Raw genomic sequence first — 17,407 nt, 5'->3', positions numbered from 1 at the left:
TGAGACCTCCTCGCTAGGGAGAAGAAGACGACGTGGTGGAGCTTTTGCTGGCCATCCTCAGCGCGACTGCACCGACTGGGTTGCTGTCGAGGAGGAGGGCGAGAACGGTGACTCTTAGCTTTGGCAATCTTTCTTTTGATGATTGTGGTTTTAATGTATCGTTGAAGTTAAAATGGGGAATGAAATGACAATAGAAATTATTGAAAATTTACAGAAATAAACTAGACTCAATAACGAAGACACCACTTTTTACGGATTTGGAATATGACCTCCGGTTAGGGAGATATGGCTCTGACAAGTTGGTCCTAATTTGCGAAAGACACTACAAATCGCTATAGCGATTTGCGGAAGACACTACAAATCGCTATAGCGATTTACGGAAGACACTACAAATCGCTATAGCGTTTCGCGATTTACGGGATCCGCGTCGGGGGAGAGCCCTCAGACCCCCCCCTCCTGTAAGGGCAAAAACTCTAAATCAGGCACATAAGTAGAGAGAGAAGGGAGAGAGAGTGAGAGGGTTGGTGTTCATGGCCTTCTCCAGGAGGAACCCTTTACCTCCCTTGATTTCTTCTCTACAGAGAGAGGGTTTTACAGTATTTTACGAAGAAGAAAGAAGAAGAAGATGACGATGGAGCAATGTAGGATCGTTTGTTGGATGTGCACAGAAGTAGAGAGAGAAGAGAGAGAGAGTGAGAGGGTTGATGTTCATGGTCTTCTCCAGAAAGAACTCTTTGTTTCCCTTGATTTCTTCTCTAGAGAGAGAAAGGGTTTTACAGTGTTTTACGGAGAAAGAAGAAGAAGACATGTTTATCCTTTTTTTGAACAGAAAAAGAAGAAGACTTTGAAGAGTCAACATCATCCTCGACTTTCTGGATGGAGGACATGTTTGTCCTTTTTTTGAACTATTTGTTTTTTCTTTTTTGAATGAAGGGCATTTTTGTCATTTTTTCAAACCATCACTTTATGAGAAGAATAGCAATAAAGGGTACTCAAGTCTTTGCAACAACACCAGAGTCTGATGCAAAGTTATGTCAACATACACTGGAATACGAGCCCCATGTGCATGAATACGTGGCGCTCATTCGATCCCCCGAACACGGACGTGGGATTCAGTGAATCATCGGGGGCGAACATACACAACCCTCTCACTTTTGTGTTTTACATAAGGACGTTTTCCTGATTATTGACGCGCCTTCTTTTAGGGCACGTTTGGAAAAGAGAAAAACTGATCGGAGAATAAAGTTTTGTCTAAGAAAAGTTATAAAAAAAAAACTTTTTTTCCTGTAGCACGAGAACAACAGAGTGAAAATTTGTGAGAGAAGAGGAGGGTAGTGATCCACCACATCTTTCATTTTTTTTTTCTTCACCCTTTTTCCTACATAAGATACTATCACCTACTCCGACAAGTACATCTTTCTTTCTCTTCTCTTCTTCACATCTTTTTCAATCATAGCCAATCAAAACTCTTTCCATAGACGAGAACCAAGGCGACTTCCAGATGGAAGCTGCACTAGATGGAGGCTACACCATTGTTGGAGATGCGAGCCATGAGAGAGCAAAGGCAGCAGGGAAGAAGAGAGAGGTCAAAAATGGGTGAGAGAGAGCATGGGAGAGGAGAGAGGTCGGAAATAGGTGAGAGAGAGAGAAGGCAGAGGTTGCACTATCGTCAGATCTGAGTGCTTGGCGGAGGTTAGATGGGTGGTGGCGGTGGTGATGGTAAGATGGTAGGTAGTATGGTGGTGGTGAGATGTGATGAGATGGTGAGTAGTGTTGGGAAGTATAAAAATAAATTTTCTATAAAACATTTCTCCACCTTTAGGGAAGGTTTGAAAGCGGAAATCATCTGGCAAAGGTGAACCGAAGTAAACAAAATGTACAATTTTTTTTTGACATTTTTAAACAAGCGAAACATTTTTGCTGAGGTACGTTTTGAAAACTATATGATTTTTTATAGGAAAGATTCCTTCGAGGGGTGGAGGAGTCTTTCCTATCCGTTTTCTACGTCCCTCTCTCTTCAGTTGTCGACCTCTCTTCTATCTCTCATTCCTTTTGCATCTATCAAGAGGTTGTCCCCTCTCTCGCCTCTCTCTCTTCCATTTTTGACCTCTCTTATCAGAACACAGTGGAGGCGTATAGTGTTGAAGAAGAACATGAGGAGGTATAGGGTTCCGTAGCTGAAAGGGGTGGTAGCCGAAGGAGAACGCTGCCTACAACTTTCTCTCATCGATGAAGCCACTGAAATCCTTGTCCATCATCTGGAAGCACCTCACTATCTTCGAAGACGCCCTCAGAGGAAAATACCCACCACCATAGCCCACAGGAGGAGTATATGGGAAAACTCGACCATACCCACCCTGAATGGCCGGTGGCGAGGCTCATATGGGCCTTATTTTGTGATGGGTATCCACCGTAATTAGAGAAAGGCCTTTTATAAGATTGCCAAGGAACAAGCAAAGGACAAGGGAGAAGGAAAAGAAGAAAGATGAGGATATCTTGGGACCCATAATTCATATGCCAATGTTGCCCACGATGACTTTATAATAAAATAATATATAAAAAAAGTAAATATGTTTTTGATGAAAATATCATTCCCATAAGATAGCTATGTGTTGGATGAAAATGTTTTCTCACTCTTCATAAATAGATTTGCACATTTCGCCTTTATTTTTAGCTTGTGTCACAACACATGACCGTCTTCTCGTTCCTGCCTGATGAGTTGTGGAGCTTGATTCAAAGTTTTTGCCCTTGCAGGAAGGGGGTCTGGGGGCTCCCCCGGCGCAAGTCCCGCTGCGCGGTCAGTGGACAAGGGGGGGGGGGGGGGGGTTCGGAGGGTTCGCCCTTGGCGGGGAGTCGTGGGGGGCAGCGCCTCCCCGAAAGAATTTTTTTGGAGGCTTATGTTTCAGACTCGGTTTTTTATGGATCAGACCCACTTGTTTAAGTTTAAGGTTGTCGTTCTTGTCTTGTATAAATTCTTTCTTTTTTTTCTCTCTTGTAACTGTTGAAAAGAGCAATAAGATTTTTCTCTAAGCGGCTATGATTTTTTTTATTCTCTCTGTTGAAAAAAATGATTTACAGTATAAATCAAATCAGAGAGTAACGATTTACAGTAGAAATCAGATAAGAGAGTAGTGATTTACAGTAAAAATCAAATCAAAGAGTAGCGATTTACAGTAGAAATCAGATCAGAGAGTAGCGATTTACAATAGAAATCAAATCAGAGAATAGCGATTTACAATAGAAATCAAATCAGAGAATAGCGATACTATTTGATCTGATTTCTACTGTAAATCATTACTCACTGATTTAATTTCTACTATAAATCACTACTCTCTGATCTGATTTCTACTGTAAATCGTTACTCTCTTATCTGATTTTTATTGTAAATCGCTACTCTCTTATTTGATTTCTACTATAAATCGCTACTCTCTTATTTGATTTCTACTGTACTGTCTGATTTGATTTCTACTGTAAATCGCTACTCTCTGATTTGATTTCTACTGTAAATCGCTACTCTTTGATCTGATTTTTACTGTAAATTTCTACTCTCTGATTTGATTTCTACTGTAAATCTCTACTCTCTTATCAGATTTCTACTGTAAATCACTACTCTTTTATCTGATTTTTATTGTAAATCGCTACTCTTTGATTTGATTTCTACTTTAAATCGCTACTTTCTTATCTGATTTTTCTACTGTAAATCGATACTCTCTAATTTGATTTTTACTGTAAATCCTTACTTTCTTATCTGATTTCTATTATAAATCGTTACTCTACTCAGTTTGACATTGTCATCATTATCTCTGTTGTAAATTGCTATTCTTTGTTTACTCAATTTATCATTTGCACACTCGTTTCATGATGAACAATAGACAGAATGCTGATTTTTTCTGTAGTTCAACTATTTCTCACAAACAGACGACGATAAAGGGTGTTTCGGCGATAATAGACGACGACGACAAAGGGTGTTCTGGCGGCAGCAAACGACAACAAAGGGTGCTCCAACGACAGCATACGACAACAAAGGATGCTCTGACGACAGCATACGACAACAAAGGATGCTCCGACGACGGCAGACGATGACAAAGGGTGTGTCGTCAATCGAAGCTCTTGTTACAGCAGATGGTGCATCGCCAAAGGGTGATATAGAACGTTTAGGGCGACATATTGTGAGGAGCTCCTGTTAAAGTAGAAGAGTTTACTTCTTAAAGCAAAAATGATGATGATTTTAACCCTTTCTGGTGGAATGATACTTTTGTCTTTTACTCAAAATATCGGTTTATGACGCTAATGGCAGGAAAGAGTACTTAAGTCTTTGCAAATGCACCAGACTCCGATGCTAAGTGATGCTGACACACATGAAGAAATGAACTCCACATGCTTACATGTGTGGCGCTCATTCAGACCCGAGAACACACACCTGCATGTTTCGAGGGGAAACATATAACCTGCTTCGGAAGGGGATTGATGAGGTCGGTTGGGGTGTCGTAAACACACAAAGCTTTGTACGTGGATTTGCTTGACCGTGTTCATGTGGCAACATTTTGACATTTAGCACTTGGAATTGAAATGTCGGTCAAAATATGATGATGCGGCCTTCTTCAGCTACACGGACACGAATTCGATATGAATACAATGAGTCATATAAATTTCCATATTAAAGAGATGTGGTTTTAATATCAATAACAATTTCTATGAGATGTATTTGAAATTTCATCTAAATTAAATAAGTGTTGTCCCATGAACTATCATTCGATGTGTATTTTAGTTTGGTTAAAAATTAACTGTGCCCATCTATCTAGGCTGTTCCCGTTCACGTTTGATATACAACTCAGGTTCGGGTCAACCAACTGTTTTGTTCAGTTGTTACTGAGCCCCAACTGTCAAAAAAACCAGCTCTTTTGTGTATCATGAGAAAATGTTTCATGCACAAACAAACAAGCACATTTTTTTTCTTTTGGTTTTCAGCTCTATTTTCTCGTGCTTCACAAACAATCCAAAACCTTTCTTTTTATAAAACTTTTCATATCAAAACTTCTCTTAGGCAAAACTTTCTTTTTCTATAAGAGTTTTTTTTTTTTGACCTACCTTAGTAGAGAAATGTTTTCTATCAAAAAATATATTTGTTTAGAAAAACTTTCATAGCAAAAAAATCTCTTAAAATGGTAGGATTTTTTTGCCCTTGTCATTTTTATATGAGGGATGAGGTATGTTTTCTTTCTTCGGTCCATAGAATGAGTTTGGGGAGATGAAAGAAAATCTGACAGTACCTTTAAACAAAAACAAAACCCATTTGTCTGTTTCGTTTGCTTTTTAATCGTGAGATTTTTTTGTATGGAGTTAAATTTTTTGAATTATCATACTATCCCTATAGCTATCTGCCTGACAGCTTTTAGCTCGTGCTCTGCATAAAAGTTTATTTATTTTTGCTACTTTAAACCGTACACATTAACACCAAGGTCGATCGAATCCCTAGCCAAAGTTAACTCATGGTGGTGTTTGCTTAACCCTGGTTAAAAACCGCAGTTTGTATCTCAAAAACAGGTAGGGATGGCAATAGACCCGGGCAGGTGGTACAAGCTCTCTTTCTCTGTCCTGTCTCTAAATATTATCTGTCCCTTGTAAGGCAAAACCAAAGTCATCCTTCCCTTATTCTATACTTCAAAATCATCCTCTCTTTTTTTTTCAAAGAACAACCATGTCGAAACAGGTGGGCCAATGAGCTGGACTTGAGACTATAAATTAGATCCAAGTTTGGTCTGAACCGGGGTTTTTGCCAGGCCCAACCTGAAGCAAACTAACACTGGCTGAGTCGCAGGCTAGCATGGGCCGATCCAACCCGACTCAGCTCGTTTATATATACATATATTTCTGGCCCAGTTCTGGCCTGACACGACTCAAATAAGCCTATGGGCTTATAATGGGTGACCTACAGACCAAGCCTTTGCCAATGGAGCAGTCGGAGCCGGGTTTTGGGCCAGCCCGTTGCCCACCCTTAAAACCATGACCGGGGAATGCATTTGTTCTAACATTTCGAGATACCAGGACAATCCTGAAAAATCAAATGAGATAGGGATATTTTTTAGTTTAGTCCATAAAGTATGGACGACTAATTTGGCTGAAGTTTTTTGGTCATTTAAAATTTACCCCTTCTATCCACATGCCTTTCCATACAATGAGACCTAGTTTTTAGGAAACCTTCATTATTATTTTTATTCAAGACAAGGGTGGTGAGTCATGACTGTCTCTCTCTCTCTCATTGTACATCTAATTGGACCCCAGTCTGGATCTGGTACCAGCATCTTAAATCAAATTTAGGTTTGGTCCCACCTCCAAACCCAACCCATTGACACTCCTAGTTGGGTTGATGGACTTGCTGCAATTTAGCCTTAATTATATATAAGTTTTTTAAAACTTGTTAGTAACAAAATGTATTTGAGAGGTCAAGTGTTCAAGTATCATTATAGTTAGTAAACCTTTTATATTAAATACATTTTGTTGACAGCGCTATTCATCTACAATCAAACTTACTTTGTTCTTACTTCTAAAATACGGGCAAGCTAATAATTTTATTTTACCAGTTACAAGGATATAATGATAACTTCAAAATATGAGTTTGTGTCAACCAATGAACAATCCAATGCTAGATTAAACAATAAGAAAACTTTGATAGCCATTTGCAAACTTTGCAACTTTTGGTGTGTCAAAAAGTTTTGGGGGTAGTTCTCTCTCCCTGACACCGGGGACCTCTCCCCGGATGTAAATGATGAATATGGCCCCACAGGAGTTAAAGGGTCCAGACCAAATTATACTTTAATAGCCAATGGGCCAAATCATCTAGAAATATTTTTGGGCAATATTCAACAAAAAGTCTCTCTCTCTCTCTCTCTCTCTCTCTCGTACTTTTCCCATTTGAAATTCAATTTTGAGATGGCCATAGTTGGTTGTGAATAGGATCCCAATCATGTAGCCCCACCTCTGTAACAAATATTGCCAGATTTATAAAAAATCTTGCGATAATATCGCAAGAAATTGTCTGAAAGTTTAAAACAGCAATTTAATGCGAGATTTTCAAACCGTGACAAATATTGCGATATTTACTGTTTTAGCAGATATTTATCCCAAGATTTTCATTTTTAAATGTATTTTATTTATATTTTTTATAAAAATTATTCTTTTATATTTTTTAATTTGTTTTTTATTGCCGAGATTTTGCCAAAAAATGCAAGATTTATGAAAAATTTCAAAATCTCTCAAGATTTTGCCATTTTTAACTTTTGTCACTACGCGCGCCACCACCTCTCTCTCTCTCTCTCTCTCTCTCTCTCTCTCTCTCTCAACACTCCCAAACCACCATCACCACCGTCGGCCATTGCTCTCTCTCAACACTCCCAAACCACAAATCCTCGTCACCACCGGCTATTGCTCTTCTGTATCGATTCATTGCTCTCTCTCTCTCTCGGCTCTTGCTTTTTTGTCAACACTCCCAAACTCCAAACCCCAAATCCCATCACCATCGGCTCTTGCTCCTTTTCTCTCAACACTCCCAAACCCCCATCACCACCGTCGGCCAAACCCAGCGGCAGCCATCTGCAGCTCTTGTTATTTCTCTCTCAACACTCCCAAACCCCCATCACCACCGTCGGCCCCCAGCGGCAGCCATCTGCGGCCACCACCGTCAGCGGCAGTTCAAGCTTGACCAGTAGGTGATGAACCCTTCCCCTTCCCTCTCCCTGTTCAACACTGCAAAGCCTGCATGAGCCTCTCCTCATCGTGGCAGAGCTCAGCCAACGAATCCCCTCCCGATCTCTCTCTCTGCAAGACCCTTGCAGCAGACACGCATATTCCCCCCTCTGTTATCGAGCACCTCTAGACCTTCACCACGCAGTTTTCCGCCCTTGAGCGTACCGCCTAGACCGCACCCCCGACCTCCATGGCTTCTTGCTAAGATCCAAGATAACCCCAGCAGCCATGGTGAAATCTCCATTCCAGTCCAGAAGGATCAGTATCATGTCTCCCGCCTTCAGATCGGCCTTCCACGTCTTCCCTTCTAAGGTCTCGTTGAAGGCGACGGTAAGTCTCTCTATCTCTCTCTTTTTGCTAAGGATGAGAGGCAAGCCACGGGGGTCCGATTGATTTTGGAGTATCTTGTGTAGTCGTTCGGTTTCTCACAACAAAGAGGCTCTCCGGGAGTTCGCGGATGGGATTAATGCTTGGGCCTTTACGGTGTCGCTCCGAAAGTGGGGGCTCCGGTTAGGGTCCCTTTCAGGTTGTCTCAGGGATTCTTCACATCCTTATCCGGGTTCTTGGTCCATGGCTTGCGTCGACGAGCACTTGATTTAGGTGATGTCTGGTGGTTTGTCAAGTCCCTTCGCAGAGAAGCTCTTGAAATCAATGGGATTCGGGGGTCGCTCAGTGCTCCTTTTTTCCGACCGTGCTCTAACAAGGATGTATTAGAGAGGTGGAAGTTGGTTAGGCCGGCGTGGCAACCTTTGGGTACCTGCTCCTTGTCGACCTGGTGTATCCTTCTGTGATGTGGCGCAGGTGTGTACCTTGGAGGCGGGTACCTCTCCATTTTCAGCGGTAAAGATAGGATCACTTTGGGTACCGTTGAAGATATCTGATGCCGTGTGTTTATCCCGTGAAGCCGATTGTTCATTAGAGTTCTACCGCTCGTATCTTGGAGCAACCATCAGGAAGCGTCCTTCTCAGTCGGCAAGCTGACACATTTGTCCTAACGAGTTAATGAGTATGATTGTTCTCGAGAGGGAGTGTGGGTGCACTTGCATGGAGAAATTTTTGGGCTCTGTTCGTACATCCCCCGTACATTCATCTGGTTTGCCTCTTCGATTATTGGGCCATCAGCACGATCTTGCTTCCGGGAGGTGTGCTGTATTTATCGCCCATGATGGATCCGGGGGTCGTTCATTTTTTGATGATCATGGAATCTTTTGTTCTACCAATTCTATCAGTCATATCTTGACGAGATTCCTTCCATGCAAAGGCATCCTGCTTTACATGGGTTCTGTCCTTATGTGTTTTTTTGGTTTTACCTGCATGGTCTCGCTTTCACCTTGCATGCCGCAACAAACTCAATTTCTTGTGTACGACAGACTGCCTGCTCGATCAAGACAGGGAATGTCCCAAGGAGGTTCTCAGAGCATCTGTTCAGGGGGGCTCATAGGTCTCTTGCTTGCAACCTGTGCATCCACAACCTTGCCCAGATTTGTTAGGTTCGGGGTGTGGGTCACAGGGGGTCGATGACATGTTCGTCATATGGGGTATGTCCTTTGTCGAGGCTGCACGGGCACTAGGTGTGCAGATTTCACTCGGGCAACTTTCTTTGATCCAGCAATAGATTGTTCCTCGGTCACGGTCGGCGGCCAGAGTCACAAATAGTCTTCGTAGAGCGAAATCATTGGCCTGTTCGCAAGCCTAGTTTCAAGAAGATGGATCAAGCTTAATGTGACGCTCAATCAGGCAAATGCGTTCTCGGGTGCTACCTGATTATTTATCATGAAGATGTATATTTGGAATATTAGGGGCATGAATTGTTCTCGCAAGCGCTTGTTTTTAGCTAATTAGATTAGATATGAAAGTCCGATATCATTGTAATTTGTGAAACCAAAATAGAGGATATTTCGTTATCAGTGGTGTCTTACTTATGGAGAGGTGTGACATATGCTTTTAAACCGACCGTTGGGTTTGTTGGGGGCATCCTGGTTATTTGGAAAGCTTCTCTTAAGGCGACAATAGTGGATATTGGTCTTTATTCCATCTCTCTTTCTACAAACTTGTTGTCGTCGCTACAAGATGTCATCTTCACCTTTGTGTATGGCCCTGTCGTGTCGGCCTCGCGACCAACTTTCTGGGCTGACTTGGACCAAGTTTTGGTTACTTTTTGAGCTCTTCAAAGCTTAGGAGGAGATTTCAATTGCCTATTGTCTACGCAGGATTCTAGTCTACCGGTTCTTCTCAACCCCTCTATTAGGGGGTTTCAGGAGTTTGTTCGGCGGAACCAGCTTTACTCGGTACCTCACGTGGGGGAGCAATTCTCGTGGTCAAATATGAGGTCTCACCCTTGCTTGCGAATGCTTGATCATGTATTTCTCTCACCAGATCTATTTCACGCAGTCCCGGATGTCACTGCATGCTTGTTGCCGTGGACCATATTCGATCATAGACAACTGACTGTTTCCTGGGGCGCAGGCTTTAAAGCGTGTCGCAGGTTCTTCTTTGAGGAGTGGTAGATTCGTGTGCCAAACTTTCAACATCTGGTTGGACAATCATGGGCTCAACCTGTTACAGGATCTTGGGCGGCCATCCGCATCCATGCAAAGCTTCTTCGCCTTCGGCAACGTATTGAGGAATGACTCAGCTTTAATAACCTGAACAAGTTTAGGTTCATCGGTCAGTGGGAAGCTGAGCTCTCCTCTTTGGCCCAACGTCAGGTCGATCTTGTTGGTGTGCCGGAGGGTCAAGTGCTTCAATTGCAGAAGCGTATCATTGTCCTCTCTACCTTCATTGCAGAATAGAGAGCGCGAGACGAGCTTAGATAGAAGTTGAAGGCCAGAGTCGCATGGTTGGCTAATGGCGATGATAATACATGATTTTTTTCATATGAATGAATCAAATAAGTATAGTAAGAACCGATTTCTCTCGGTCGAGATTGATGGATGCCAGTTTGGTCAGCAAAATTGTCTGTCAGCTATTACTTCTTATTTTTCCAGGCTGTATTCGGCTGACGTAGGCGTTGGGGGGGTCATCGACGATATGGGTTATAAGCGATTGGCTGCAAACCAATCTATTCCTCTGCAGGCTTGATTCACCGAAGCTGAGATTTCTAATGCTATTAGCGGCCTCTCAGGATGGAAGGCCCCAGGCCTTGATGGTTTCCACGTAGACTTCTTTAAAGCTTTTTGGCGAATTGTTAAAGCTGACTTGCTTCACTTGTTCGATGAATTTTATCGTAATGCTAGGCTGCCTAAACCATACCATATGGCAGTCATCTCTTTGATTCTTAAGAGGCAAGGGGCGTCAGACATATCCAACTTCAGGCCGATTTCGGTGATGGGCACTCTGTATCGCATTATATCTAAGGTGTTGGCTAACTGGTTGCGCGCTGTCATTGATCAACTTGTCTCTCCGAATCATGGAGCTTTTATTCAAGGTCGAAGTGTGCAAGGGTCTTTTATTTGTGCAATTGAGCTTCTTCACTCTTTACAGTCGATTGGAGCACCGTAATTCTTGTTAAAATTGGATTTTTAAAAGGCTTATGATAGTTTGGCATGGGATTTTCTGTTTGAATCTCTAAAAAATATGGGGTTCAGCATCCGGTTTATAGTATGGATTAAGGAGGTGGTCACAAAATTCGTGTCGTCGGTTTACATCAACGGACTGAGAGGAAAAGAATTCAAGTTGGCTAGAGGTGTGCGACAGGGTTGCCCCCTAGCCCCCATCCTTTTTAATATCGCGACAGAGGGTTTACCTATTCTCATGAAAAGGGCAGAACAAACAGGCTTCTTAAATTCGTTGGGCATTCCTGGTTTTGTTGGTCACACATTTCAATATGCAGATGATACTATAATATTTTGTCATGCGAATGTTAATCAAATGTCTAGGTTGTGCTTCATTATTAAAGTATTCGCTGCAATTTCAGGCTTTCGCCTGAACGAGAGTAAGTGTGCTCTAGTCTTACTCAATGTTGACCCTCTCCTCCAATCGGCTGCTGCAAGGATCTTCAATTGCCCGATATCCGACCTTCCTGTTAATTTCTTGGTTCTATCGTTGCACTCACTGCAGCCGTCGAGAACTTCGTCTTAGATGTCTACTATAGAGCGGGTGCAAGGGACGATTGACGCTAATTCATCATGTTTTGGTCAGATTACCAGATTTTCGTATGAGCATGTCCATTATACCAACAACAGTAGAACGAATGATTAACCACTTGCTTTCGCACTTTCTTTAGTTTGGGAATGCGTCTCACAAAAAGTTCCTGCTTGTTTCTTAGCAGCAGATCGTTCTCCCGAGGTAGCGAGGCGGCTTGGAGATTCTGGCTCTGAGAAAGAGGAGCGTTGTTTTAGTCTTGAAGTAGGCCTGAGTCGCTTCCACATCTCCATCTCCTTAGGCTACGTTTGTTAGGCAAAAATATGGTAGTCTACCTGACTCCCTTCTTTCGACTCCCAATTCAGTATGCATTCGTCCCTCTGGTTAGAGTGGCAGAAGACACTTCGCTCATTCAGTGACAGGGATCTTAGGCCTGGCCATGGTCGCTCGTGGCTTCACTGGGCAATGGCGAACGGAGATAGGTTCTCTATTAAGCAAGTTTATCATTCCTTGATGCCATCCGGGATGGACTGGTTTTCCACTGATTGTATATGGGGTAAGGGGCCCGCTCCGAGGGCAAAAGCTTTGGCGTGGCTAGTGGTTCTGGATCGTGTTCAAACCCAGATTAATGTGAGGAAACAGGGGCTTCAATTTCCCAGCATGTGTTTTTTTTGCGAGAAGGCAGTAGAGGACATGACTCACCTATTTTGGTTTTGCCTGGTAGTTCTAGACCTATTTTTTCAAACTTGGGGTGCGCCATCTGTTCAAACTCGTTCGAGTTCTGTTATTCGAGACCTCGTGCTTGGTCTCATGATTTTACGAAACAAAAAAAAATGGAGATTACTGTGGCGGGTATGGTTGTTTTCAGCATGGTGGGTGATCTGGACTGAAAGAAATGATATCTTTTTCAGGGGCATCAAATTCGATTTTGGAAGGCTACGTCAACTGGTTATGTCTGATGTGTATCTGGCTCTTAAATTACATAGTAGACACGGGGGGTTGGACTTGTACTCTGAACTTTGCACAGTCACCATCTACATGGTGGCTGTCTTACTCTTCTGTTTCTCTCTCATCCAATATTCTGTTGTTGGAAGTATTTTGGTAATGTTGAATGACGAATCTCTCTCTCTGGAAAGCATACATCTTTCTAAGTCAGGCATCTTAAAAAAGCTTGCACTCACATGCTGAAATGCTGAAAATCATGTTAAAAAATAATATTTTAGAAAATTCCAAACTAGAAACTCTCGTTAAATATTATGAGATTAAAAACATAAAAAAAATACTCCTTTTAACTCTAATCTAAAAATCAGTTCTTTAAACCATATTAACACACAACTATATCACACAAGCATGGTCCCATGGTGCAGTTGGAAATCTCCAGCAGTGTGGACTTAGAAAAAGGTTGTCATTACGTTCATAATGTGCATGTCATACATTAATTATGTTTATGCTGCCAGCCTGCCAGAACAGCAACAGTAAGTACGTCCAGCAGAGCCAGCGCGGCTAAGTCTTTGATCCTGAGGGTGGTTTTTCCATGTAAGTATCACAAAAAAAAAATACTCAATATCCAGTAAAAGGAAAATTTTACAAGGAATCGCTTTCCTAGGTAAAATAGAAATATGAAGTTTCTTTCCCACTGAAAATTTGTTTTTGGCTTTGTCTTGGTCTCGTTGAAAATGCGTCCTACTGATCTTCCATTCTCATTTGCAACATTCTTAAGATATAAAGTGCACGGCCGGTGTCGAAAAATGTAATGTAATCTACTCAAGACTTTGGTGACCACATAAACTCATTGAAAAATGTTGGCCTATAGTGATATAATAGAAAAATATTGTCCACAACCATGGTATTATACGTGATATATATATATATAGGTGTATATTTACTACAATCAATTACACGATCTAGTTTGAATCTCACAATGCAGGTTGTTTTGAAAACAAATGCTCGTTTAGTAAAACATGTTTTTATGAGTAGGAAAAATTGATGCCTTCGTAACCATTGATTTTTAGATTGCCAGAAAAACCTGTATATAGGTCGGATTTAGGTGATCCAAAACCCAGTTCTCACTAAACAAAACATGTAGATCACATATATAGTGTTATATGTGAGGGAAAAAAAAAACAAGAGGGCACCGCCCCAAATGGGCTCATGTCACGGATGACACTCTCAGACATGAAGTCCGATGTGTTTTAGTGCATGAAACATTGATGACACGCACCAAAAAGTGTCAGACTCGTGTCACAAGCATTGCGTTATCATTTACGAGAGAGTCATCTTCATAAATATTACAAAAATACCCCTTAAGTGGGTGGCATAAAATATTTTATATTAATTGTATTATTAATATCATCATGTTTTCATAAGTATTAAATAAAAAAAAAATTTGAAAGAAACAATACAAAATATTATATATATACACGTGTCATAGTATTTTACTTTTGAAAATTTTGCTCGAATCCGTGTTGCTTACGCGAGTCACGTCATGTATGCGTACGTACCCATGTCATCGTGACATAGCCTAATATGTGATTTGAAGCATGGGTTTGGTAATCATGTCGATAAAGCGATTTGATGGTTATTGCTTGACTTGGCAGCTGTCACTTCCTGAAATGCCACTTCCCATCCCAGTTACTAATTTCCAAACAGGGGCCTTAATTGTGTTAGGAATCATGGGGAGAGGCCTATACTACACCAAGATCACCTTTTCTTATTTTATTTAAAGAGCAGTTACAGTTTAACTAGAATAATTTGTGAACTCAATACTGGAATTTCTTTATGTTTGTGTTTCTTCTGTTTTTATGTAAATTTATATCAAAAACCAATCTCAACTAAATTTTTGTTTTTGATTAAAAAAATATTAATTCAGCTCATGGTAGATTAAAGTGTGATTAGTATTAAAAATCAGTTGTTAGTGTTAATGTAGTTAGCAAGCTTGTGGAGCCAACATAGGAACAGTTCATGCATTAGATGATAAATGATAATACATAAAGAAAACTCGTTTTTGGTATTTTCGCTAAAAATATTAGAATAAGTAAAAACAATTAGTCTTTTTATGCTTTTAATTCTTTTAGTTTTAACATATTTTAATTATTAATCATGATACTTACCCTTGATCGCCTCAACGCCTCCAATAACATTGGTGCATTGTAACCAACGGGGCTCAGCTTGTCTGGTAAAAGCAGCTAGTGCACATCACCTTATGTTGGAACATTGCAGGTTCAAAACCCAATGGTATGGTTGTTTAAGTGGTAAGGATCTGACTAACCCCAGCTTGACTTTCAAAAGAAAAAACATCAGTGCATTGTAACACTTTTCATATATATATATATATATATATATATATATATATATATATATATATATATATATATATATATATATATATATATATATATATATATATATGAAAATGAAAATCTACTCGATAGAAAACCTCCCAAACCTACCCACTAAGAAACATTTATCAGATTTTTTTTGTGTTTTTTCAAAATTCTGACTTTATAGATGTGTTGAGCATGATTGATTTATTAGAAAAAGATCATACATTTTGAATGAAAATGGTATTTGAAGCCTAAAATTTTTATGAAATTGTAGGTCACTGATTTTTGAAACCTTATAAAAACATATTCATGAATTGGAATCAAATGCTCCAAGAACTGATTCCTATAAAAACAAGCACATAAATCATATGTAGGGTCAGAATTAAAAAAAAAAACACCAAAAATCCAATAAATGTTTCTTAGTGGGCACGTTTGGGAGGTTTTATATTGGGTAGGTTTTCATTCTCCTATATATATAATGGAGTGTATCTGCACAATCCATAGGAGCGCAACCTGGAGTGGAACGACGCTAATGCTCAGTATTTTTCTCGCAAAAAATGCTGGAAATGGCATAAAAACACATACAAAAAAAACTTTTAGCAGTGGTTCTCGACTGCTGCTACAAGTCCCACCAGAAATTGGGGCCTTTAGCGATGGTCAAAAATCGCCGCTAAAAAAACTTTTAGCGTTTTTTGCATTGGCCCCTCATGATGGATAATCAACGCAGTTGTGCAAGTAGCAACACACCTAAGGGTTGTCCAACCACCATTTTTCTATATATATATATATATATATATATATATATATATGTGTGTGTGTGTGTGTGTGTGTGATCGTCGACTATGTTTCTTCTTTAGCGAACAAGCTTTTATTTTATTGAATTTTACATATTGGATTTTTATCATTCATTCACTGAAACTTCTTGAAGTAGATGAGTTGATAGCTTGGCAAACCAGTTTTTAGAGGATTGTTTGAGACCATATAAGGATTTGTGCAATCGGCAAACTTTATGCTTCCTTTGAACGGAAAAACCTTTGTGGTAAGTCCATATATACCTTTTCATCCAATTCATCGTGAAGAAAAATATTGTTGACGTATACTTGATATAAATGTCAATTCTTTATTGTTGCAATGACTATCAAGCATCATACAATTACCAACTTGGCAATAGGGTATGAACTTTTAATGTTTAGATGTGTTTTTTAAAAAGCTAGGTTAAAAGAAACCTTAATCAATAAGAAAAACCTTTTCAAACTTAGGTCAATAAGATCCCACCACATCATCCTTGAACAAATCTAGATCTACAAATATTGAATTTGCGATAATTATATTCAAATTCATAAAAAAAAAGATTCACCCCCAATTCTAGCATCCAGGGCCTGAGATCTAGCCGTACCAGACTGAGTCCCTCTACCCTAGCTAAGCACACTTAGCCTAGCCTAAGATCTAAAATCCCTATCTAACTCAAATTCGGAGCTCACACCTAGCCAAAAATGTTGGCCAAATTCTACCACTCGTCATATCGTAAAAATGGCTACCTAAGCCCAACATGAGATTTAGTTTTCTTATACTTTTTATTTATTTCATTCATTTTTATTATAAAAATATGTTTTTTTCCTTACAAATATTATATTTATCATATTTTTTCTAGCGTGGGTACTTGGCACCATCCACCTCACCTTTTTTTAAGACCTTCATACGAAGTACATGAACCAAGAATCTGAAGCCAGTAATAAAGATTTTGAGCTTATGGTGCCACTCAACGAAAGAGGAAAGACGGACAGCTTGGAAAGCAAAACCCCACAAACTCTCAAGTTCTGATCTAGTTTTTTATCCAAATTAAAAATTTCTTTTGAAAAACCTTTTTTTTTTCTTTTCAAATTTTGAAATCTACAATTAGACATGATAAAACCTTCTAACATAGTAAATAAAATATGCTAAACACGTCTGGACAGTTAGATCAAACATTTTGCTGGTTGGATCCATACAAACAAGAGTGTGCATCACCGAATGGTATTTTGGTACAAAACCACTATATATATATATATATATATATATATATATATATATATATATATATAGAGAGAGAGAGAGAGAGAGAGAGAGAGAGAGAGAGAGAGAGAGAGAGATGCATTTCGTGGGTATTTTCCTGAGGTACCTCATCAGGCCCCTTGCAAAAAACATACTTCCCTTTTACGGGCCTTGCAAATAAACGTAGTTGCAGATGATTTTAGCTTGATAAACGGATAGATGCGTTT

Source organism: Nuphar pumila, chromosome 13 (genome assembly GCF_984573655.1).
Source record: "Nuphar pumila chromosome 13, dmNupPumi1.hap1.1, whole genome shotgun sequence".
NCBI lineage: Eukaryota > Viridiplantae > Streptophyta > Magnoliopsida > Nymphaeales > Nymphaeaceae > Nuphar > Nuphar pumila.
This window is presented reverse-complemented; position numbering follows the sequence as displayed.